This window comes from Uloborus diversus, unplaced genomic scaffold (genome assembly GCF_026930045.1).
Source record: "Uloborus diversus isolate 005 unplaced genomic scaffold, Udiv.v.3.1 scaffold_312, whole genome shotgun sequence".
NCBI classification, from domain to species: Eukaryota; Metazoa; Arthropoda; class Arachnida; order Araneae; family Uloboridae; genus Uloborus; species Uloborus diversus.
Genome location: NW_026558475.1, coordinates 11,306 through 37,934, shown reverse-complemented (window position 1 = coordinate 37,934; position 26,629 = coordinate 11,306). Strand labels below are relative to the sequence as shown.

The 26,629-nt window shown below is 35.4% G+C and overlaps 1 protein-coding gene across 1 annotated transcript in view; it reads right to left on the bottom strand.

Moving 5' to 3' along the window:
- Positions 1-13,663, bottom strand: part of LOC129233289 (phosphoserine phosphatase-like) — an 83,883-nt gene extending 70,220 nt beyond the window's left edge. Inside the window, exon 1 of the mRNA XM_054867337.1 lies at positions 13,620-13,663. The gene's annotated coding sequence lies outside the window, so the exon portion shown is untranslated. The remainder of the gene's footprint in view (positions 1-13,619) is intronic.
- Positions 13,664-26,629: the final 12,966 nt, after the last annotated feature.

Sequence of the window (26,629 nt, the reverse complement as noted above, 5' to 3'; positions counted from 1 at the left end):
TTATATAACACGTGATGAATGAAAGTTTTCGACATGTCGCTGGACGTATAAAATGCAGGGAACATAAGATCTTGATTAATGGAAATTCGACCTTTTTTTTCTTTTCTTTTAACTTATCGTACGTGGAGCAAACACGCGTGGAAGTACTAGACAACTTCGAAAAGGGTATCAAATGTGATGCGGTCTTGATTCCAAAACGTACAGAAAACTGCAAAAATGTGCAGAACAAATGTTTGGAATTATTTGAGTAATGACGTTGTAAAACTCGTGTTATTCATATTTCACCAAAATTTAACTAAAGCGAAGTTCTTTATACTTTTTTGGCACGATCTTTTAAAAGATGACACTCATTCACCCGAAAACTGGCTATAAGTAATGGAAAATATGTATTGAAAACTAATTGCTGGAGCAAAGCTGTCTATAGTATATGTATTCAAGTCGCTGAAACAAAACTTGTCATCCTGATCGACCAATGAAATGCTGTTTTTAGTGGCACGTGACCTAGAACTGTATAAAACGTCTAAGACGACTCTCGATTATCGGCAGTCGGATTATCACTAGGACTCGACCGATGCATCGGCCTGGCCGATGCATCGGCGCCGATTGTTCAACAATTTTTCCATCGGCATCGGTATCGGCGGCCGATGCTAAATTGCAGGAAACATCGGCCCATCGGCCTTAAAAACATCGAAAAGCCGATGGAACTGGCCGATGTTTTTGAAAAAACCTTTGATGTTTTACTTTTTAATACAAAGTAAAGGTTGTTTTCATATAAAATTGTTTACTAAATTTCAGTGTGAATTTCTATTTTAGTCACCCCTGAAAGAGTTTTTAATACTGCATTCAAGTACCAAACAAGTTTATTATTGCGTTGTTCCTTGCTGCTGGATGTACGTACGTACCTCTCATAAGTCATAACTCAAAAATCGTAAGCTATAGAAGGATAATTTTCGCATGTGGGGTGTGCACTTCCAGTTGTGCACTTCCTTTTTTGTTTTCGATCGGGTGTTCTGAAAAGCCTGTTTACTCAATTTTTGTGGCTATTAATTACTTATTTCAATGCAAAACTAATATAGCGTCTCAGACTGACGATCATTTGGTAATATATTGCCGAATTGGACACCTTGGAAACAAATATGAGATGGCAAAACCGGTTTTTGTGTCATTTTGTTAGATTCCGGTTGAGCCGACGGTAATTCTTAATTTTTCGATATCTATATATATAAATGGCTACTTCTGTGGGGATGTCCGGGGTAAACTTCAAAACTACTGGACAGGTTTTAACCATTTTTTCACCATAGATAGCTACATCATCAGGGAGCATTTTAGGCTATAATTTATTCCTTAAAAACTTAGTTTTAAAAAGTTATGGTGGAAAACATTAAATTTCATGTAATTTCCCCATGTTATGATTAAATATAAAACCTATTGTTTGGAAAATTCGTTGCCTAACAACAGCAATATTAAAAGTAATCACAATGAAAATTTTGAATCAAGGCTTCTCCGGAGCAAGCATGACATTTATTGCTTTCTTAGGAGTTGTATCCTCATCTTTATACATAAACTAGCTGTACCCGACGCGCGTTGCTACGACAAAAAAAAATAAATAAATAAATAAATAAATAAATAAATAAATAAAAACAAAAAAAAATATCATTATACAGATTTTCATGACAATCGATTGAACGGGGCAGAAGTTGCTACTCTGCAGTGCCACCTGGTGGTGAGTGGCTTCAATGAGCATATTATGCACCTTCTCCGTGGAAAAATACACATATATAGCAATTTTCATAATAATCGGTCCAGGTATCAAGTGAAGCCGTGACTATACTCAAATTTTGTACTCACGCAGTTTGCAAGCTCAATCAATCGCTAAAAATATCAAATAGAAAAAGTTTTAAATCCCCCCGTTGCATGAAAAGCCATAAAACAATAAAGAAAGAATTTATTTGTTCAAACTCAAGAAAAATGGCAACAGTTAACTTCTTATCAATGAGATCTTTCACGCGAATTAATTTCTGCACCCGATAATTTTATTCGTATTTATCCAATGGATTGTGACTTAAATTGGAATAAAAAAGGAACTATCAATCGGATTTTTTTTAAACTGGTCTATAAACATTCCCAGTACCAAAAATAACAAACGGTGAAAGTTTCAGCCAAATCTGCCGGGTAGTTTTTGAGTTCATGGATGACATACAGACAAACATTCATTTATATATATATATATATATATATATATATATATATATATATATATATATATATATATATATATATATATATATATATATATATATATATATATATATGGCTGCTTCTGTGGGGATGTCCGGGGGTAAACTTCAAAAGTACTGGACGGATTTTAATAATTCTTTTCACCATATATAGCTATATTATCCGGGAGCAACTTAGGCTACAATTTATTCCTTATAAACTTAGTTTTAAAAAGTTATGGTGGAAAACAGTAAATTTCATATAATTTCCCCATTAAATGATTAAATTCGCAACTCCAATAATCTATAGGGGGCGCAGCAGCCACTGTCTAATGGCGGATGAAAAAGGTAAAACAAAAAAATACCGTAAAACTTGCTTTGACGCGTAGTGAATGACATTAATTTTTCATCGTGTTTGTCAGAAGCCTTCTTTTCTATTCTTCTGAAATTACATAACACCACAAACTGCTAGAAGCCTGTAGTTTACCCCAAAGAAAACACGTGGAATGGAATGTTTTACCTTTTTCTTTAGCATTGGTTTTTCACCGCAAGGTAGCGTATTCGAGCTCTGGAGTCGCGAATATAAAACCCATTGTTACAAAAATTCGTTGCCTAACAACAGCAATATTAAAAGTAATCATAATGAAAACTTTGAATCAAGGCTTCTCCGGAGCAAACATGAGTTTAAAGTCATTTAACTCGAACTCTACTTTTTGCACCCTTAAGGAAACCTAGTAGAGAGCTTTTTTTTGTGTGTGTACTATTTAATTAAACAAAGCGCATGGTTTTTTTTTAGTGATCTTTGTTTTTGTTAGTTCGTATTTTGGAAATTCTTCAAATTTTTATATGCTTAAATTCGTGCTTTCGTTTCTAAATTAATATTCGTTCGTTCTTTATACTTATTGCTATTTTACTTTTATGGGTAAGGAAGAAGCTCGATTTTTAATCACGTCAAAGCGATGTGTTTTGAGTTCTTTCAGTTAAAACAGAAAACGAAAGAAAGTAGCGATTGTTTCTCGCAATTATGACTGACCCAGGCAACGCCGGGTATTTTTTGATAATTTGTAATATAAATCATAGTAATGCAGTCTTTTCTGTATCGCTTCGGCGGAGTTACAAGTTTGGGGCCCGTCGAAATACATTTTGGGGCCCTATTTCCCTATCACAGAAGTTGTAAAACATTTATCACAAGCATTTTTCTAACTCCTACGGTGCCACTATGGTTATGGTGCCTCTCGCGCAATTGCAACATTTGCTATATTTTAAATCCGCCACTGCACATCAAAACAAACTCGGGTGCAAGTTTTGAAAGGGTTTTTCTGCTCAATGTTTATGATTATTTTGAACTCTATTTTTTACGACTATTTTTTAAATTTCCAAGAACACTTGCGCGTCCCTCCTCCCACTCCCTCAATTTTTGAAATTAAACTCTAGTTGTACTTTTGAGTTGTTTAAAACTAACACCATTCATAAAATTAGAGATTTTTTTCAAAAACTTTATCTATTGTTTAAAAAGAATTTAGAGCATTAAATTAGGCCGAGGTTGGGGTCGAAGTGTGAGTTACTGCAAAATCAGAGGGTGACCCCCCCCCCCCATTTTGTAATGCGCCATCTTTTTTGCGATCGATTTTTTTTCTGTCGTAAGTAACTATTTTAATGTATTTATATAAAATCAATGAATAACTTATTTTCGTTTCTTATGGAAAAGTTTCAAGGATTTTCTATTATGGAATTTTTTAAATTTCAGAAAATTATTGTTATATTGAACAATTTAATTTGAACATGTTTGTAAAGCTTCATAAAAGATTAAACAATCAAATTGTTTAATATTATGTGTGCAAACAACATATCAAGTAGTATATGTATTCAGTTATTAACTTGGTGTAAATATTGAGTTTGTTTATTGTAGCTGCGTTTTAAGAACCTCGCTCTTTTTATGGCTTTTTCTTTTTCAGCAAAATTTATGTCACTGTTTTAGTTTTCTGAAAAATGCAAGATTTTCTATTCATAAATTTTAAATAAGTATAAAAATATTCCTATTATGATTAAATATTGTAATTTATCTGTTACCTTTTTTGTTTAATTTGATGACTAAAAAATGTCTACGTGCAATCTTTCCACTTTAATTGCGTAATTTGTTGAAGGTTTCATTGTTTTATTATTATTATTTATTTTTTTTTGGGAATGATTAAACAACATAGTTTAATGTTTTTTAACTATGTTTAGTGTTCCTAAATCCATACATCATTACAATCTTTTTCTGAAATCTTAGTTATATGTTCAATTTGCATATATATAGGTGACTACTTTGTAGATCGATGTGCTTCGGTAATGTGAACTATTCAGGGTAAGGTTTTATACAACTTGTCCTCTAACTTTTAGATAATAATACGTACATATGAGTTTTCAACTTACTATTTCATAAAGTTTTTGAGTGACGCAAGTTTACGCGCATGAAGACATCATTAGAGAATTTGTGATAATTAACTGAGGAGGCGTTCAAAATGGATATTTCGGTCATCTATATGTTCTTAGGTACATATGCATGTACATCAGATGTGCCGAAAAAACTTGTGAAGTTTAAATTGGGTGATCGTAAAATAGAAATTTAGGTCAAAATCTGATTTTTTTTTTTTTTTTTTGTGATTACAATTCCTTATTCGTAGAACGGAAGTAAAGTGAAATGAATCAACGATCTTTTAAATCCCTGACAATTTTATCAATTTATTTCTGTTTGATTTTTTTTTTTTTTGCCATCGGCCAACGGCATCGGCCATCGGCCATCGGCCATTTGGAGGAAAACAATCGGCCATCGGCCATCGGCCATCTTTGAACAATCGGCCAACAATCGGCATCGGCCCATCGGCCAAAAAATGCCATCGGTCGAGCCCTAATTATCACCGAGACTTTTCACATTTTTTTTTTTTTGTCTTAACGGTCATTAAGTGTTTTTGAAGCTAATGGTTGTGTTAGTGTTTGCTTTTAGCTTATACTAGCAAAAATACCCGGCGTTGCCTGGGGTTAGTAATAATAATAAGAAACAATCGTTACTTGCATTTATTTTTTGTTTTGAGTGAAAGAATTCAAAACACACCTTTTTGACATGATTAAAAATCGAGCATCTTCCTTACTCATAAAACTAAAATAGCAATATGTATAAAGAAAGAAATAGAATTGATCTAGAAACGAAAGCACGACATTTAAGCATATACAAATTTGAAGAATTTCCAAAACATGAAATTAATCTTCACATGCTTAAAACGATTTATCTTTTGATACTTTTTTTTTAACATGAAGTCTAAAACCTTCTCTGTATGGCTATTGAAGTACGAAGTGTTTAAAAAATGTAGCTGCCCGTATTCCCCTTATACTTGCTTTAGTAATTTTGGGAAATTCCAATCATTGTGGGCTCTTGGTGCGATTTTACCAAATTTTCGGGAATCGTTTTGGGATACCTTCGATAATGCTCTCCCTCTTTCCCTTACTTTGTAAAACGATATGCTGCTAATTTTCGTTACATTACAGAGATATTGTCGCCAGATGCTGAGAAACTTTTGGTCACCATAAAATGCCGCTAAACAGTTTCGTCCGAAATGTTTCCAAAATAAGTAGTAAAATTTAACAATTGTTTGCAATTGTGCAAAAATAAAAATTAATGGAAGTGTTTTGTGATGTTTATGGATTATTTTTTTACACAGTAAAAAAGAATTTTTTAAAGATTCTTTCATTGGCGATATTTTGTTTACATGGTGAAAGCTGAGAAAATTATTAGTCTTTGGCTTCAAAAACAGTGACACTTAAAAAAACTGCCAAATGCATCAGCTACTGAAATCTTTCTGCAAAAACTTCGGCGATATTTCTGATATTTGATTGGATAAAGAGTAAGTGTCCAATCAGTATAAATAATAATTTAAAAAAAAACCGTTAATTACATTAAAAATCCGTTTAAATGGAAAATGATCAACCAAATCCATTTATTAGTAGCCAATCTTGCGAAAAACATTACTTTAAGATTTAATTTGAGAGAAGCCTCGAACAGTCAGACGAAACGCAAAAATATTCAGCAATGCAACAATTCTAGCTATCAACTGGGAGTTGAGATGATACACTAAATAATGAATTTGTTTGATGACAGCCTTCGAACATGGAACTAAAAAGCTCATAATTCGTTTTCCATACAACTTAGAACTTTCTAACAGATGCCATCTTCAGCAGAAAAATTAGCTCTTTCGATGGACACGTAATGTTAATATGTACACGTTTTTTTCCACCCCCATATTGGGGCATTTATGCGAAAATTGGGACAAAAATTGGAATAAAAAGGGAACTATCAATCGGATTTTTTTCGAACTAGTCTATAAACCTTCCCAGTACCAAACTGAACAAACGGTGAAAGTTTCAGCCTAATCTGCCGGGTAGTTTCTGAGATCTTAGGGAACAAATTTACCAAACTCCATTTTTATATATTACTAGCAAAAATACCCGGCGTTGCCCGGGTCAGTAATAGTTATGAGAAACAATCGTTACTTGCCCTTGTTTTCTGTCCTAAGGGAAAGAATTCAAAACAAACCTTTTTAACGTGATTAAAAATCGAGCTTCTTCCTTACTCATAAAACTAAAATAGCAATAAGTATAAAGAAGAAAATAGTATTCATTTAGAAACGAAAGCACGACATTTAAGCGTATACAAATTTGAAGAATTTCCGAAGTATGAAATTAAACTTTACATGTTTAAAAAAATTTATCCGCTTGTACTTTTTTTTTACATCTAAAACCTTCTCTGTATGGCTATTGATGTACGAACTGTTTTAAAAAATGTAGCCGCCCGTGTTCCCCTTACACTTGTTTCAGTTTTTTTAGGAAATTTCAATTATTGTGGGCACTTAGTGCGGTTTAAAATGTTACCAAATTTGCGAGAATCATTTTGGGACACCTTCGATAATACTCCCCGCTCTTACTAATTTTTATTATAGAAATATTGTCACCAGATGCTGAGATACTTTTGGTCAAAATAAAATGGCGCTAAATGATTTCATCCGAAATGTTTCCAAAATAATTAGTAAAATTTAGCGATTGTTTGAAATTGCGCAAAAATAAAAATTTATCTAAGTTTTTTGCTCTTTATGGATTTGCCTTATTTAATTGCTGGATTATTTTACACAGTAAAAAAAGTTTTTTTTTAAAGATTCTTTGATTGGCGATATTTTGTTTACATGGTGTAAGCTCAGAAACATTATTACATAGCCTTTGGCTTCAAAAACAGCGACAGTTGAAAAAACTACCAAATGCATCAGCTACTGAATCTTTATGCAAAAAAACCCGTTAATTACATTTAAGTTCCGTTTAAATGGAAAATGATCAGCCAAATCCATTTATTTTTAGCCAATCTTGTGGAAAACCGTTACTTTAAGATTTGACTTGAGAAAAGCCTCAAAAATTCAGACGAAACACAAAAATATTCAACAATACAACAATTCTAGCTATCGAATGGGAGTTGAGATGATACACTAAATAATGTATTGGATTGATGAAAGCCTTCGAATAGGGAACATAAAAGCTCATAACTCGTTTTTTATACTGCTTAAAAACTTCGAACAGATGCTATCTTCGGCAGAAAAATTAGCGCTTTCGAGAGACACATAATGTTAATATGTGCACGGTTTTTTCTACCCCCATATTAGGGCATTTGTACGAAAATTGGGACTAAAATTGTAATAAAAAAGGAACTATCAATCGGATTTTTTTCGAACTGGTCTATAAACCTTCCCAGCACCAAAATGAACAAACGGTGAAAGTTTCAGCCAAATCTGCCGGGTAGTTTCTGGGATCTTAGGAAACAAATTTACCAAAATCCATTTATATATATATAGACTAAGCTACTATACTTGAAATACACCGCCAGCTCAGTCATTTCCTCGGCTGGAAATGACTGAGCTGGCGGTGTATTTCACATATTACTGCTTTTGCCCTGGTTAATGGGCGATAATTTACTGAATAAGCTACTATACTTTTTAAACACATAAAACGTTCAAAACTTGGATACTTATGAAGTGGAAAAAACGTTCAGATTTCAGTTAGAATGAGGGTTTTAGTTTTAAAATATCGTCAACAGTCCCTCTAAAAATATCTATCTGAATAAGGAAAGTAGTCATCCCCCCCCTCCTCCCTTCGGAATAAGAAATATTTTCAAAATAACATCAACATTCTGTTTTTGGTTTTGGTTTATTCCCAGTTTTGCCGACACTTCAAACTTCCTCCCGACTTTAATATTTTAATATATCAAAAGGTATGATTAAATCAGAAAACGGGGGGAGGGGGACGAAATGTCGCTAAACTGGGAAGACACCCTTTTTTAACCCCAACAGAATTGGCACAATAGTTTCAAAAAATTCCCTTTTTAATGAATTCTCGAAACGTCATCTTAGAATATCGACATCAGTCCCTTAAAATCAACATCAGCATCAACCATTCTGAAATAACGATAACGGCTCATCTAAAAATCTCCATTACATTAAAATTAATAGTAAAAATCTTCATTAATACAGCTAAAATCCATGTTTTCGGCCGGCTAACAAAAATTGTAAAACGGTCTGTTACTAATTTTCGTCAAAAAGATATTGTCGCCAAATCCTGAGATACGTCTAGTCACCATAACATGGAGCTAAACATTTTCATCCAAAATGTTTCCAAATTGAGTAGTAAAATTTGGCGATTGTTTGAAAATGTGCAAAAAGAAAAATTTCTGTAAGGTTTTGTGCTTTTTAATGGATTTGCCTAATTAAGTTTATCGTGGATTGTTTTACATCTTGAAAAAAGTTTTAAAGATTCTTTTAATGGCGATATTTTGTTTACATGGTGAGAGTTAAAAAACATTGGCTTCAAAAACAGCGACAATTGAAAAAATTGCACAAATGTATTTGCATAAGCTACTGAAATCTTTGCAAAGAGTTTGGCGAGATTACTACTGGTAGATTGTATCATGAGTCTGATCGCACAAATAATAAAAATATAACAATAATTTCATTAAAGTTCCATTTAAATGGAAAATAATCAGCCAAATTCATTTATTATCAGCCAATCTTGTGAAAAAACGTTACTTTAAGACTTGACTTGAGAAAAGCCTCGAACAGTCACATGAAACGCAAAAATATTGAAGAGTACAACAATTCTAGCTATCAACTCAAAGTTGAGATGATACACTAAATAATGAATTGGATTGAGGAGAGCCTTCGAACATGAAACAAAAAAAGCTCATATCTCGTTTTTCATACAACTTAAAACCTTCTAACAGATGCCATCTTCAGCAGAAAAATAAGCGCTTTCGAGGGACACATAATTTTAATATGTGCACGTATTTTTTCACCGTCATATTGGGGCATTTATGAGAAAATTTGGACATATTAGAATAAAAAAGGAACTAACAATCGGATTTTTTTCGAACTGATCTACAAACCTCCCCAGTACCAAAAAGAACAAACGGTGAAAGTTTCAGCCAAATCTGCCGGGTAGTTTCTAAGATCTTAGGGAACAAATTTACCAAAGTCCATTTTTATATATATAGACTAGCAAAAATACCCGGCGTTGCCTGGGTTAGCAATAATTATGAGAAACAATCGTTACTTGCATTTGTTTTCTGTTTTAAGTGAAAGAACTTAAAACACACCTTTTTGACGTGATTTAAAATCTAGCTTCTTGCTTACTCATAAAACTAAAGTAGCAGTAAGTAAAAAGAGCAAAATAGTATTTATTCATTTAAAAACGAAAACACGAAAGTTAAGTGTATACAAATTTGAAGACTTTCTGAAATATGAAATTAAACTTCACATGTTTAAAAAGAAGAAGATATATCTTTTTTCTCATTCAACGTTAGTAGATGCTATGTTTTTAGCTATAATATAAATGCATGTGTGAGTATTATTCATATTTTTTAGCTATTGTATACACAAGTATCATTTTTTACCTATTATTCGGATTATCCGCGGTTTTTACCTATCCGCGGTTTCCGTGCCACCCTATTCCTCGGATAATCGGGAGTTTATTGTATTTTATTATATTCCCGATTCGTGGACACTCAATTTTATCTCCTGATAATATCTTCTTCCCACAACACGTACAAATCATTATTTAAAAAATACAACAGGTTGTTTTAGAAAGTTAATACGTCATATTATGATGCATAATGGTTCCTTTTGTTCAAACATATCAATATTTAAAGCTAAAGTTTGAAATTCTGGGAACAGATAGCAAATAATGCGCAAAAAAGCTAAACCCGTGCAAATGTATTGAACATGAGCAATACACACACACACACACACATGTATATATAAGGGTATAAGTATAGTGCCTGCTAGGCACTAGACATACTTATACTTCAAGTCTTCAAGTTAACTGTTCGAAGGTTTAAATTATCTAGATACATTAAATGATCAAGTAATAATTTTTTTCTTTGCCTTTTTAATTGAAAGTACAAAAATTAATTAGTAATTTACAGTACTTGAAATTTCATTATAACAGTATAAAAAATCATCCTAGAAATCCCTTCTTTAAAGCTCTTGCTTTTAGTTATTTGTTTATTCAATGTTTATCGAGTTCATGCTTTTTCACAACCTATATACACCAATCATTTATTTATTTTTATGTACAAGCAAGCAGGGCTGTGGAGTCGGAGTCGAAGAGTCGGGGTCGGACTGATTTTGGGGTAAAGGAGTTGGAGTCGGAGTCGTTAGAAAACATGCCGACTTCGACTCCGGGCTGCTTTTTTTCTTTCCTTTTCACTGACTCTCCTTACATTTTTTAAAAACTGACTACCAATTGGTTAGATTACATGTATAAAAAGATACTAATGAGAAAATAACTGCCATTATGGCAATCAGCCAGCTTGAGTGCTTACCGAACTTTCTGTAGCCGTCCCCTATTTTGCTTGCTTTTTAACGGAACTAATAGCAATTGTCAGCAAACGGTTTTGTTGCCTAACATTTTCAAGTAATCACTTTCAAATAAAAATAGAAATATAGTGTTTTGTTCGATCTCAGTTATAAAATAGTAAAAGAAACGTAACAAATTAGTAAGTCGAGGCCCGTAGCTAAGATTGAAACGTTTAAGGGTGATCGACAATCAAAGAAGTTCTAGTGCGAAAGCACGAATCCAAAAGATTCGATGAAATATTCTAATGTTTTTTTTCTTTATTAAGACTTTCTATAAGCTTGGTTCTCACTAAAAAGTATGGAACAAAATAAGTGTAAATGATTTCTTGATTACAACACTCAATAATTGCAGTTAATCTTAAAATCTTCATATTAAGGTTAATTCTAATGCAGCCAATAAAGTTTAAATTAAAAATTTAGCGAAGTGGAAATATAGGTATAGTAAAAGCTATTCGTACAAATTTGTATACCGCCGCATTTCGCGTAAAATTAGCTCCTGACGTATATGTGCCCTATTTTCGTTGAAATTTTATTGATAAAATATAATTTAAAATATATTCACGAAAATTTTCAGAATTAAAATGCTTATATTTTTTATAAACTCTGAAATTAACTTTGGGTGTCATCTACCAGATGGGTGTCACCCGGGACAAACCACCCCCTCTCAAGAACTTGGATTTAGAAAAAAAGCTTTTTTTCTCTCAAACTACAGTTTTCAAAAATTGAAAGCACACGATTTGATCAATATCTATTTGTTAAACATTAAAGGGGGGCAAATTACAGATAATTCTTTTCAAATTTTTTAAAGGGGTTTTTAAGTCATCTCACTTTTTAACTCGTAACTATGGGAAAATGTGATTTTTAAATTGAAATTCTAACGTAGTATGCGTCTTGGGCTCACAATAAAAAACAAAAAAATTTTATAAAAAGGAATTAATATTTCAATCTTTGCTTAGAGGTTTTCCCCCCTCCCCTGAAGGGAGAGGGAGTTGAAAAAATACAATTAAATTTTTTAAAAAAAAATCCGGAGTCGGAGTCGGGCGTTTAAAAATCCAGGAGTCGGAGTCGGGGTCGGAGTCGGAAATTTTCCTTCCGACTCCGCAGCCCTGCAAGCAAGGCATTTTATTGCACTAAGAGAGGAAATACCCTGAGTGCTCTTCGAATCCACAACGCGAATCTCACAGAGAGGTCGCAAAGCAAGAGCTTTTACCGCTCGACCACAAAAGCTGGTTTTCGTTTCGCTAAAAGGAGCATCCCTGCTCTGCGCCAGTTCTGATCTTTATGCGTGCGCTTTGAATTCTACGGAACCCATTGTGCAAAATTCCTCCAACAATTTGAGTTTTTAAAACAATGATACTACACACTTCAGAGTTCGTGAAACGTTAACCCAAAAATACTGGTAACCCTACACTTTTTTTTTTTAACAGAGTACGCGTTGGTGTGTAGGCATAAAGTTTATGTTTTACCGTTACTAATACCACCTCCGTTTTCCCTCTGCAATATGCATCCATATTTTCTTCACAGACGATGATAACCCAACTATAGAAACAGAGCAGCGTCTGATAATTAATTTCAGAAGACACAACAGAAACGGCTTTGGCTCACACCCCTGGAGTGCCGTGTTTGATGAAAGCTAAAGTTTTCTCGAATGCACTTTCTGTCCCTTTTTTTTCTGGTTTAAAAAGACAATGATTGATCATTAACAAGTACTATATTGGTTCAGATAATTTAATCAGCAGACGAAGTTGAACGACTTTAGTTCATTGACTTACTGTGAGAAAGAAGCATTTCTATAAACGACTGTACCACTTAAATGACTAGAAAGAAAGGTTTTTGTCAAATAACCATTATCATTCTACTATATTACTTTTATCGCACTTCAGCAGCTTAAAGGGAAACTATATTTATGTTTGCTTTCTTTCCGTCTTGTAACTTATTACGTAAACACGCACACACACGTAACACCCATATTCTACACAGACACATATGTTACACACACACACACACTATATTACTATACACATATATATATATATATATATATATATATATATATATATATATATATATATATATATATATATATATATATATATATATATATATATATATATATATATATATATATATATATATATATATATATATATATATATATATATAACTGTGGGCAGGTAAAAAGAAGTATCTGCGAATATGAGTTTTCGAGATATTTGGAGAAACGAGTTTTGGACTGAATACTAACAATAGAGAAATTTTGGAACACGTTTTTTTCCGCGCTGTTTTTTCCAACGGAAACCAAATAAGCTAACTTGTGCAGTAAAACTAACGTACAATAGATGACAAAACTGGAAAAAAGAAAAAAAAATCAAAAATCAAAAATTTGAAGCTACTGCCCTTTACCTGCCCACAGCAGACGTGTGTGTGTGCGTGCACATGCAAATGATCTTTAAATAAAATGAAAAAAAAAAACACTCACTGGAATCTGGTATTTGCAGCTGCCCACGGAGCGCTTTGCAGATGAAAAAGGCAGAAGATACGTAGAAGATAGCTTTTATGAGATTTTTCCATTTTAAGGCGGGACCCAAGCCAATGTGATGTCATGAACACAGGAGGGGAAAGAGTTCAGAAATAGCAGCTACGCGCGATTACGATATCCAAGCTTATCTCATAGCTTTACATATTTACTAACGTCAAGTTTCAATAGTGATTTAATGATTATTTATAGGGGTTCCGGGTCTCTCAGATATCAAATGAAACAAATTGCAGGCCTTCAATAAGAACCTGTGGGAATCAATTTTCCGTAAATATTTAGTTTGTACTTGTCGAATAAAAATACCTCTTAAACTTTAAAGAGTTGTAGCTTGTTATGCATACAAAAATACAAGTAAAACCTCTCTGTGGTGGGTCGCTCTCTGTTTGAAGCAAAATAGTCTGCGCTGAGAAGTTTTAATTATTAGTAGACAAAGTATATATGTATTTATAAAGTAAATAAAAATAATAACGAAAGCTATTTTTCCAATGAAATTTTAAAACTTTTATACATAAAAAGAAAAACAATAATTACTATTATAACACTTGCCTTAGTTTAGCATTTTTAAACGAATTCTTTCTTATTTTAAATGCAATTTTTTCTTTTTCAATATAAACTATATGAATCCCGTACTAGTTCGTCGACCTGGCCCTATATAGTCTTTAAAAACTTTTTCATGCATAAGTACAGTGGGTGGCCAAATGATTAGGGACACTGCTCAAATTCTATTATTTTCCAGTTTAGGCACAGTTTTTGAAGAAATAAGCCAAGAATCTTTAACTTTTTCAAAAAAAATTCTGCATTGCTGCTGTTATCAATACTACTGTTTTTTACTTTCTTCTATATCTAATATATAGAAGAAAAGTATTGGATTCGTGCAAATTTTCGAATTTTGACGGATTTGAACGTTTTGAGGTGTGCTGAGTCCATTTCGACTATTTTTGGAAAATGTCTGTCTGTCTCTGTGTGTGTATGTGTGTGTGTCACGTCTGTGTGTGACCAGTTTTTTGTGGCCGCTCTACAGCAAAAACTACCGCATGAAATCGAACGAAATTTGGTACACATATGTGCCCCTATGTGAACGTGTGCCCATTGGTTTTTTGGCGCGAATTCCTCCAAGGGAGGTGGAGCAATGGGACGTTTTTTGAGTTGCGCGTGATTGCTCTTCCTCAGGAAGTAACTGGCTGAATCAAACAAAATTTGGTCCATATGTTGCCATTAACAGGAACAGGTGCTGATTCAATTTTGGTGTCAATAACTCAAACGAGGGTTGAGCTATAGAACGTTTTTTGCCGTCAATTGTGACTGCTGTATCTCAAGAAATAATGAACGGAATGAAAGAAAAATTTATCGGCAAGTAGCCCTTAGTGGGTATAAAAGCTGATATACTTTTGGTGTTAACAGCTAAATTGGGGTAGCGCCAATTTTTTTCCATTGTGAGTGCCCTATCTCAAGAAGTAATGCTACGTTCTGGTTGAAATTTGGAATATATGTGAATCCATATGTAAACAGGCTTTGGTTCAATTTTGACACCAATCGCTCCAAGGTGTTTTTTTTTTTTTTTTTTTTGAGCAATCACGATTGCTTATTGTTCTCATTTGACTGTTTTGATGTCCTATCTTTTTATTTTCCCACCGCCACCCTCCGCACCCTGTCACCGTCGACCGGGTCCTCACGATGCTGCTCCTATAGCGAAAGCCGCCTCCAGGTTGCTTCCACATCCTACACACACGCGCACACATACACAACTACACACACACGCACACACACACACACACACGCACACACACACACACGCACACACGCACACACACACACGCACACGCACACATACACCTACACACACATACACACACGCATACATACAGACACCTACACATACACACACACTCAAAAACATACACACAACTACTCACACATTCATGCCTGCACACAGACACAAACACATATGCCCACACACACATACACATACCCCCCCCACACACACATTCATACACACAACTACCCACACACTTATGCCAGCACACAGACACAAACACACATGCCTACACACACATTCACATACCCCCTGCACGCACACACACACAAACACATACACACAACTACTCACATACTTATGCCTGCACACAGACACAAACACACATGCCTACACACACATACACATACCCCTACACACAACACACATACCCCTACACACAAACACACACGCCTACATACACACACTCGTGATTGCGAAAAACATAATTTGAATTCAAAATGTCAAAATTCAAATTAATTTTATTTTTTTTTTTTTTTTGCGGATAAAAATAGCTTTATTAATGCAACAATAAGAAAGATAAATCGTAATAGATTGTCGTCTGCGTATTTCTCGTGATTTTAATTGTATGGAAATGATCGGAAATATTATCTCAATGATTTAAAATTTTTAACTGTTGCCATCTTATGTTTGTTAACAAATAAAATATTTGTAATTAATTCAAGCAAGGCTTTTAAAATAACTTTCAATTTTTGCTCTTTGCTTTGCTTTTGCAATAATTCAGACATTGGGATGGTCGTCAAGTTTTTGCATGTGTAATTTTTTTTTTTTTTTTTTGAGCAATCACGATTGCTTATTGTTCTCACTTGACAGTCCTTGATGTTCCGGTTCCTTTTTCAGCTTGGACCAGGCCTGCAGCACCACCGTCCACCGGCGGCGACGCGGCTGGTCCTGAGCACTGTCCCCCGGAATCCACTTTTGCTGGGCGGTGGCGTCCATGTCCTAAACACGCATGCGCATACACAGTAGTGATGGGCATAATCGAGTACTCATAATCGAATCACTCGATTATTCAAAATCATTCGAGAACTCGATTATCATGAGTTCTCGATTATCGTATCTCGAGTTCTCGATTATCACTTTTCGAGTTCTCGATTATCACTTTCCGAGTTCTCGAGCGATGGACTGCTCGAGTTCTCGATTATCACTTTCCGAGTTCTCGAGCGATGGACTGCTCGAGTTCTCGATTATTACTTTCCGAGTACTCGAGCGATCAACTGTTCGAGTTCTCGTTTGTCTTTTCCGAGTACTCGAGCGATCAACTAACTGCTCGAGTTCTCGCTTTGAACTTCTCGAGATGTTAAGCTCCCAAAATACTGAGTTCTCGAGATGTCAATCACTCGAGCAGTGTAATTTTTGATCGATTTGAGAATCGAATGAACCTCTCAATATAGTTGACTTCTGACAGGGGTGCCCACCTAGGAAGGTGGGGATCGTGGCGCAGACTGCGCCATTGACACTTTTAGGGAGAAGGGATGTTTTAAGGGATATTTTTCTTATTTTTGGGGGGGCTCTGTGATATTGAAGGGGTGCGCCCTTGACCTCAGGGGGCACTCCTGCTTCTGAAGTGATTCAGTTGCAGGGGTGGATCCGTCATTTAGGGGGTCAGAGGGCTGGCTTTGAAAAGTTAATGACTTTACTTATGAATGGTCATTTTTTTTTTTTCGCCTTCCGAAAATATATGCATTGAGACCCTTTAACCCTTCCCCCAGAAAAATTTGGAGTGACGCGTTGAGCTGAGGCGCCCACAGGGGAGGTGGGTCATAGTGCAGACTGCGCCATTGAAATTCTCAATGGACGTTAATCTTTTTTAGGGAATGTTCTTCTTGAGGGAGGGGGGTGTTTTGAGGGATAGTTTTCGCTTTTTTGGGGGGTGGGGTGGTCTCTGCGATATTGAGGGGGGTGCCCTTGTCCTACGGGCGGGTGGGCACCCCTGCTTCTGAAGAGTTTCAGTTGCAGGGGCGGATCTGTCATTTAGGGGGGTCAGAAGTCTAGCTTTCAAAAGTTAATGATGTTTCATTCGAATCGTGCTATAATTGAATGTATGCTGTCGAATGCTTGATTATCAAATGATTATTTGGGATGCTTTGGTAGTATGATGATATGTTTGGTGGAAGTGGGTGCGCTAATAAGGTTCCAACTTGAGAGGTATTAAAATTAAAATTATATTTCAGGTAAAAAGGTGGAATACTTAAGTTGAAAACCTGAGGGAAGTCTTTCCACTTATCATCACCTTTGACTATACCATTAGGTAATGATACAGGTGTAACAGGCAACAACAAACGTTTTAAAGCCCAACTATACAGATTACTGCAGACACGTGTTTCGGGGTTTCAAGGAACCCTTTTTTCAACGCAAAATTGTGAGATTGTTGATGTAAGCACATTACTGGATGTCTTTTGGGACCATTCATTAATTACGTAAGGGTCCCGAGAGGGAGGGGGTTGGAAAAATGTCTACATACTTGGGGAGGGGGCTTCAAACCCATTCTCACGCAATATTTTCCAAGCTGATGTTTTACATTTGAAATTGTGCGGTCAAGTGGTTTGACGGGAATTATATATTTTATTTGCGTTTGGAAAATAAAAAACTTATTAGGATGAGCTGTTTTTTATTTGTTTTACGAAGAATGAATCGTGTAAAACGTGATAAAAGAATCGCACTATGCATAGCATGTTTTATTTTTAATAAGTATCGCATCATACACAAAAAAAAAAAAAAATGTCAAAAAAACATTCAGTCTAGATTCCAACTTTTTAGTAAATGTTTCATTACACAAAAAGGATTAATTAATAATGGTGATTTAATTTCGATTCCAGTGATGTTGAATTCGTTATTTTATTATTTTGAAAAACGGAATGGAATCAATCTTACCTAAGAATCATCCTTACGTAACAAATGAATGTCCCCTTACATGCAAAAGCTTACTATTTTGTTCAAAAAAGGGTACCTTAAAAACTCCAAAACACGTTTCAGCTGTACTCTATATTTGGGACACAAAACGTTTGTTATTTCATGTTACTTCTCGGCACTAAGGTATTTACTTATTCCTTAATAAAACAAGTGGTTTACTTCTCGTGTAATTCCTTCCTATGGGTGCAAATAAGAGGGGGGGGGGGAGAGTTTTGACACAAACTGCGGGATTGTAATTTTTAGGGGATTGTGTCTCTTTTGGGGGTATTGCTCTTGGGGAAGAGCTTCATGGGTGGTGCGCCTTCGCTCTTGGGATGGATAGATTTGGAATGATTTTAAAATAGAATGAATGCTTTTCGCTTGCTTTATTCGAATGGGGTTATAGTTAAATGTTTGGCGTCGAATTTTCGATAATTGAGAGATTCCTTAATAATCGAACGATATTTTTCGAACGAAAATTGTTAATTATCATATGAGCGGATTTATGGAGGGGTATGTGTTGTGTGAGTGGCGGATACAACGGGAAAATCATGGGGGTCATGTCCCCCCACCCTAAACCGTCGACAACAGTATCCGTACACATTGTGTTCAAACACTTCATGCATAAAATGTCAACGATGACAGTATCTTTTCATCTCATTAATTATTTTTCAAAGTAAATATTTGAACTACTACTTCGTTTCATTGCTAATGAAATTAATTTGCAACGTTTATTCCCAATCAGGTGCCTTATTCCTGACCGATTTGGTGCTTTTTATTGACTCTCAAACAGATTCAGACATTTTTCGTACCGAAATCGGGAATTTCGTTCATGGGGTTGGGGGCTTTCTTCAACATGAGCCCCCTCTCCCCCCAAAAAATGGTTTTCTGCATCCGGCCCTTTAGTGATCCGGTAGTGAAATCTTGAAACAAAGGGTAGAGAAACGGTTTCCATACTGTTTTGAACTTGACAATTATTAAGATCAAATATGTATAATTTTTATTAAAAAGTGAGGGATAATGATAATATGGGCGGGTCTTTGGGCGACACTAGCAGGTTTAAACTTGAGAATTGTTAAACTTAAAAATATATTGAACCACTATGGTATAAAACGTGTAATTGAAAATTTAAGGTGGTCTTAGATTTTTTCGGATTATTGTTTCTTAGAGGGAGGGGGGGGGGAGAAATTGTTATAAGAGGCGTGCCATTGCTCACAGGGACGAACGGACACCCCTGTCATTCTCTAAAGTTTCAGAATCAAATAATAGCTTCTCAAGTGCTTTTTTTCGAATGGGGTTACTCAGAGAGCACACTTTGTTGAGATAAAGGTTTTAAAACGATTGTTAACGCTGTGACAGTCATGTTAAAAAGTTTGTGAAACGTTTAAACGCAATGTGTTTAAAATGCAGTGGGGCTCATCCCCCCTCCCCCCATCCGGCGATGACATTCATCTCTCAAATGCTACGGAGAACCCCCAGAACGAGAGCCCATTAAAATGAAACTAAATGCCCTCTTATAAGTTACCCTCTCCTCTTCAAAACTTCAATGGCGTGGTCTGCGCCATGAACCCCCCCCCCCTCTGCCCTCTCAATCGTGGGGATCCTTGTTTAATATATTGCTTGTTGTCGAATGTTCGGTTATCGAGCGTCTCGGATGATTTGAAAACCGGATACGTAATCTGCTTTTTAGAGAAAGTTGGTAATCAATTTAAACCTTTTTGAGGACCAACGTACGGAAAATCAAGCGCAGCTATGAAACTTTAAGTTCCGAAATGAACCGTCGCGAGCCAAAGCATTTTCAGCAGTTTTGCCTCAACTTTACGAAAAATAAATAAATAAATAAATCTCATAAAATCAGCACATCAATTGACTCCAAATTTTTAAGTTGAGTGAATAATATACTAATCAACATTTATGAAAATATAAGGAATATCACATTGAAAATATAAGGAATATGACATAAACAGAAGCGAGTAAAACAAGAAAAAACATTAAATTCAACAACGCACGCGAAAATAAATGCTACGCACAAAAGTCATAAATATCTTACGTATGGAATTTGAAAAAAAAAAAACTGTATAAAATGTTATTTTTATTTTTAAAAAAATGGGCCAAAGAGTGGAAGCTAATATTAATCCCACACGACAAACTTCCTTACTTCTTTTTAATGCACTCAGAAATATTTCAACTTCACTCCCTACACTTTTATACTGTTATTACATATTTTCCAAGTCAGCGAATGAAAAATAAAAATAAAACAGAGCGAATCAAGAAAGAAAAAAAATAATCATGAACTTCAATTGCAATTCAAGCCACACTTATAACTTTCAATGCGCCGGGAATCCCAATCTGCTGGAAAACGCAGTCAGAAATATTTTACCCGCCCTCCTCATGTATCAGTCAGATAAATATAATTCCACTAATAACAAGAACATAAAAAAAAAGCAAAGCAATAAACAAGAATAATAAATGAGTCCTTTTGCGCAGAGAGAGCAACGATTCCCCTACTTGTTTACATTATTAACTTCGTGTTTGAGTGCGCGAAACCATTTGAAATAACCACGTGATATCTGAGAATCATTAGTTTAAATACATAACCGTTCGGATAAATCACTCAAAATGAATGTAAAAAAAAAAAAATCTAGAAATCAATCGGTTACACAAATTGAAATGAAAGGGGGAGGGGGTGATACCATTTCAATCGCTACGGGGCGTCCCCTGAAGGCTACCAACAGTCAAGGGCCCATTGCCAGTTTTCTAGCCGCTAGCAATAAAGCTATAAAAGTTTATACTAGTTCGAGCCGGGTCGCCCAAATGCCGAACTCCTAGTTTCTGACAAGCTAACAGGGAATCTCGTCGAACCAGCATCCCCCAAGGATTGCGACCCCTAAATGAAGACTAAAATCTATCAAATTGAACCCCTAAAACAGGCTTACGTTTCGAACTTTTCCGGAGGGTAGGGGGGCAAGGGTGTATCTGCTCATTTTATCGGAAAACAACAAAAAACTAGACCCACTGAAACGTAAAAACTAGATTATTTCAAGGAATGGGGGGGGGGGGGGCAGGCCGGTTATTTCGAACTTTACAAGAGAGAAGGAGGGATTAAAGAGTATCCTACGAGTTGCATATTATGCCGAATAACAGTAAGAATTTCATTTATATGAGTACAATAACTTCTAAAAGCCAGGAGGGTTCGCCCCTTATTATACTCCTAAATGATAGGCTTGATGGCACATTCCTATTTCGAGCGCACCCCTGCCAATACTACTCGGGAATTCAACTGTTCCAAAAGTCAAAGGTATCCACCCCCCCCCCCTTTCGCAGGGCGATGGTGCACCCTCTCAAATGTTACGGAGCATCCGTCTAGAAAGAGCTCCCCCCCCTCCCAAAATGCGATTAAAAAAACCCTCTCAAAAAACCGCTTTTATAGAAATTTCGGTTTCGCATCCGGCACCATGGACCCCCCGCCCCTCCCGAAAATGAGATTTAAAGAACCCTCTCAAAAACCCAGCCCTAAAAGTTTTAATGGCAAAGGCTGCGCCATGCCCCCATCCCACCCGAAAATGAGATAAAAACACTCTGAAAAAACCGGCCAATGGCGCAGGCCGCATCATGCCCCCTCCCCCTTATAGTGGGGCGCCCCTGTAGCAGTCTACTCAATTCTGGAAAGGCTCAGAAAATGAACTACTTGAGCACTCGATTCAAACATCTCGAGATCTCGATTTAAAACATCTCGAGATCTCGATTCAAAAGATCTCGAGAAGTCAACTGCTCGAGTACTCGATTCAAAAGATCTCGAGAAGTCAATCGCTCGAGTACTCGATTCCAAAGATCTCGAGAAGTCAATCGCTCGAGTACTCGATTCCAAAGATCTCGAGAAGTCAATCGCTCGAGTACTCGATTCGGAAGATCTCGATTATCAATCGCTCGAGTTCTCGAATTCAAAAGATCTCGATTATCAATCACTCGAGTGATCGACTTGAAAAGATCTCGATTATCAATCACTCGATTATCAGAAGTACTCGATTCCCGAGATCTCGATTATCAAAAGATCTCGATTATGCCCATCACTAATACACAGTCGCCTACGCGCGCACGCCTTTACACACATACACACGCCTACGTGCACACACGTAAACCTACACACACACACGCACACAACTATATACACGTAAGCGCCCAGGAGGAGGGACATGCTTGGGCGGGGGAGCCATTTCTAGGAACAATAACTCTAACCAGTAGGGTCTTTTGTCGCAACTCCTGATTGCGAAAAACATAATTTGAATTCAAAGTTTCGGAATTCAAATTACAGTTATTATTATTATTTTTTTTTTTTTGGGAATATTGCTTTCTCATCAAGCATGGGGAGGGATCAGAAACAAAAGAAAAATATAGAAGAAAGTTTCGTGATGGCCACAACATACTAGTTTAGAAGTGGCAACAGTACCAGTCTGCGTCATTTTACAAATAAGTGAGGTTGTTTCTGTTTTAGTCTCTAATGTGTAAAAACAGCTGTTGCCATGAGGTAACATTAAGTATTTTAGAAATATTTCTCCGACTCCGAAAGTTAACATTTTCAAGGCACTATAAATCCTTCACGGCTGGATTTAAATTTGTTAACATATATTTTACTAGCTGATTTGCCCGGCTTTGCCCGGTCTACCTTGAAAATAAAAATTGTGTCAAGTGACGTATATTCAACAATCAGGCGTAAAAAATAAGTTAAAAAAAACATCATGATTTCCCTTTTAAACAATGACGAGAGATATTAAAATACTTTTAAGAAATTAAATCCAGAAAGATGGATTTAAAATGCGTAACTATGGAAACACAAAATAAAATAAGTTTAAGGAGTCAAAATGCGAAAAAAAAATGGTTCACAATTTGAATGGAATCGAGATTTCTGAAACTTGATTTAAAAAGGCTTGTAACTTTTTTTCCTTTCGAGATAAAAGCTTATTTTTTCGACCACAGGTCGAGTTAGAACTGGAGTAAAAAAGGTCGCTTTTTCCAATGGCGGCAAAAAGAATGCTGTGGGACAACTCTTTCACTTTTTATTGATTTATTTAATGAAGAAAGTAGTACCTAAATTTCAGCTAAGCCTAAAAAAATTCGAGCTAAAAACGCACATAACTCCTGCTTTAATAAAGTTAGAGCATTGAAACAAATAGCGTAGAACGCGGAAAATTCTACCCTTTCGAACGATATGTAATATTAATATGTGAAAGTAATTTTTACCTCCATATTCGGGAATTTATGGGAAAATTGGGCCTAAATTGGAATAAAAAAAGAACTATTCATCGAATTGTTTTCGAACTGGTCTGCAAACCTTCGCAGGACTTAAAGGAACAAACTGTGAAAATTTCAGCAAAATCGGCTGGGTAGTTCTCGAGTTTTGCGAGTTCAAACACACAGACGCTTTTTGGAGACTTCATTTTATACTATGTAGAGATTAGATTTATTCGAACTTTATTTTCAACGGCTTGTAACTTTTTTTCCTTTGGAGATAGAAGGTTATTTTTCGACCATAGGTCGAGATATTTCTGGAGTAAAAAATGTCGCTTTTTCGAACGGTGTCAAAAAGAAAACTGTGGGACAATTCCTTCACTTTGTATTGATAGATTTAATGAAGAAAGTATTGCCAAAATTTCAGCTAAGCCTAAAAAAGTTCGAGATAAAAACGCAAATTGTTCCCGTCGTAATGAAGTTAGAGCATTGAAACAAATTGCTTAGAACGCAGAAAATTCTACCCTTTTCAACGATATGAAATATTAATATGTGCAAGTAATTTTTCACCCCTTTAATAGCCAATAATAGGCTATTTACCTGAAATTTGGGCCTAAATTTGAATAAAAAAAGAACTATTTATCGGATTTTTTCGAATTATAGCCTGTGTTACGCAGTAAGAAAGCACCTTTCATATAGTGAAAGAATTTTTCAAATAGGTGCAGTGGTTCCGGAGATTACTTCGAACATATAAACACACAAAAATCCGCCCTCTCTCTTTATAGTATTAGTAAAGATATTATCTTCAAGCAAGCTGCAGCTCCATTGATTAAATTTAATTTTTCTTTTTTTTTTAATATCTAAACAATATCTCCAATGAGTAGGGTCCTGTTGCAACTTGTGATTGCGAAACACATAATTTGAATTCAAAATTTTAAAATTCAAATTAATTTTCTTTTTTTTTGAGTAACCACATTGCTTATTGTTCTCATTTGACTGTTTTGGCGTCCTTTGATTTTATTATCCCCGCACCTCCCTCTGCAGCACCACCGTCGACCGGCCTCACGATGCTGCTCCTCTAGCGAAAACAGTCTCCAGGTTGCGTCCATATCCTACACACACGCGCATACATACATACATACACCTACACACATACGCACACACACACCTACACACATACACACACACATCTACACACATACACACACACACACATCTACACACATACACACACACACTCATGCCTGCACACAGACACAAACACACACGCCTACATACACACGCACACGTGATTGCGAAAAACATAATTTGAATTCAAGATGTCAAAATTCAAATTAATTATTAATATATATATATTTTTTTACGAATGAAAATAGCTTAATTAATGCAACAATGCGAAAGATAAACCGTAATAAACTGTCGTCAGCGTATTTCTCGTGATTTATTGGGGTTGTTTCCTTCAATCAAAAGTACTACTTTCAGTCACTGAAATTGATAAAAGGAGTTAAAAAAATAACATGGACCCAGAAAATACTTTTATTTTCCCAATAGTTATTTTTTAATTAGTTTTTTTAAATATCGATTTTGAAAACAAGGCGTGGTCTTGATGACGTCACAAATGATGCAATTTGGCGCATCTTTCTACCACGGTTCACGTTATGATAATCAGGAAGCGAACTAAATATTGTGCTCTACGCTTGCTATCAACCATATCATTGCCAATACACGTGAGTAAAGATGCGAATTAAATATTTCGTTCTGTGAATGGCAACACTGAATGGCATTTCATCATTTGTGATGTCACACGACAGAAGCGTAAACAATGAAAGCGCTCCGATTTAAGTAATTTTTTAAAAATATTAAACGTAAACAAATTTATCAAAAAATGGTCAGATCCTATGTTTTTAAGCATGCTCTTTCCGAAAAAGATACTTTTAAAATTTCAGAAACGACCCCATTTCTTCGTTTGGAGTACTTTTTAAAGACCTTTCCAACTATATCAAATTCGAAAAAATTGGATCATCCATTCGCGTAGAAAGAGCCATTTAGGATGAAAATGCGTTTTTATTTAATATCTCCGTTAATTAGCGCCTGATTTCAAAATTTTTTATTGATGACACTAAAACTAGTCAACAGCTACTGAACAAAAAAAAAAAAAACAAAAAAAAAGAATGAAGGAAATCGGTTCACAAACGGAGGAGAAATCGGTACCGAAAGAAAATGGCTTGCCTATTAATATATAAAGATTTTAAGGATGATATTTGATGTCTTTTTTGTTTATTTGGAGAAATATTTTAAAGTGAAAAAAAAAAAAAAAGCTTTACTCGCTAAAGGGCAGGCGGTTACGTTAGCGAGGTTGCTTGGCACGTTAAGAGATAAAAGTATACAATACAGTTAGAGGTAGAGATCGTATAAACGGAGAGATAGGACAACGGCGCGCCGCTGTCCGCCATGTTTAGTCCAAGTGCTGTTAGCTCGAAATGCTGTGCTGTGTGAATTTCTAGATTTCCCATGGAATATAGGACATGAAATCTTTAAAGAATAGACTGATTTTTTTCCTCCTTGTATTTTCATCAAACGGAGTGAGCGCCAAGTCTGGCAATCCGGGGCCAATCGTTTCGTATCGTCATAGCGCTAACAAAGAAAATTTTTTTTCTCAAAAGTTTGTTCATAAAGATAGAAAACAAACATATATTTATGATCTGCACATTTCATTTCATAAAATCATAACTAGCTTCTATTTTTTTCAATACAATGTACAGTGATATTTGGGGCAGATGACGCATTACGGTCTACCGGAAATGAGAATTTTGGACAAAAGATGGCCGCCGCTCTGAAGTTGTCCAATCTCATCGTATTTAGTATTTCTAGTTAAAGGATTATTCTAAGTTTTAAAGCAAAAGTAAATCTATTTTAATGTTTTGGCGAGTGGGAGGGGGGGGGATCGTAGGTTTTTTTTTAAATTCAACGGACTTTCTTTAAATTCTTGTCACGGGCATCGCCGTGCGGGTACTGCTAGTTA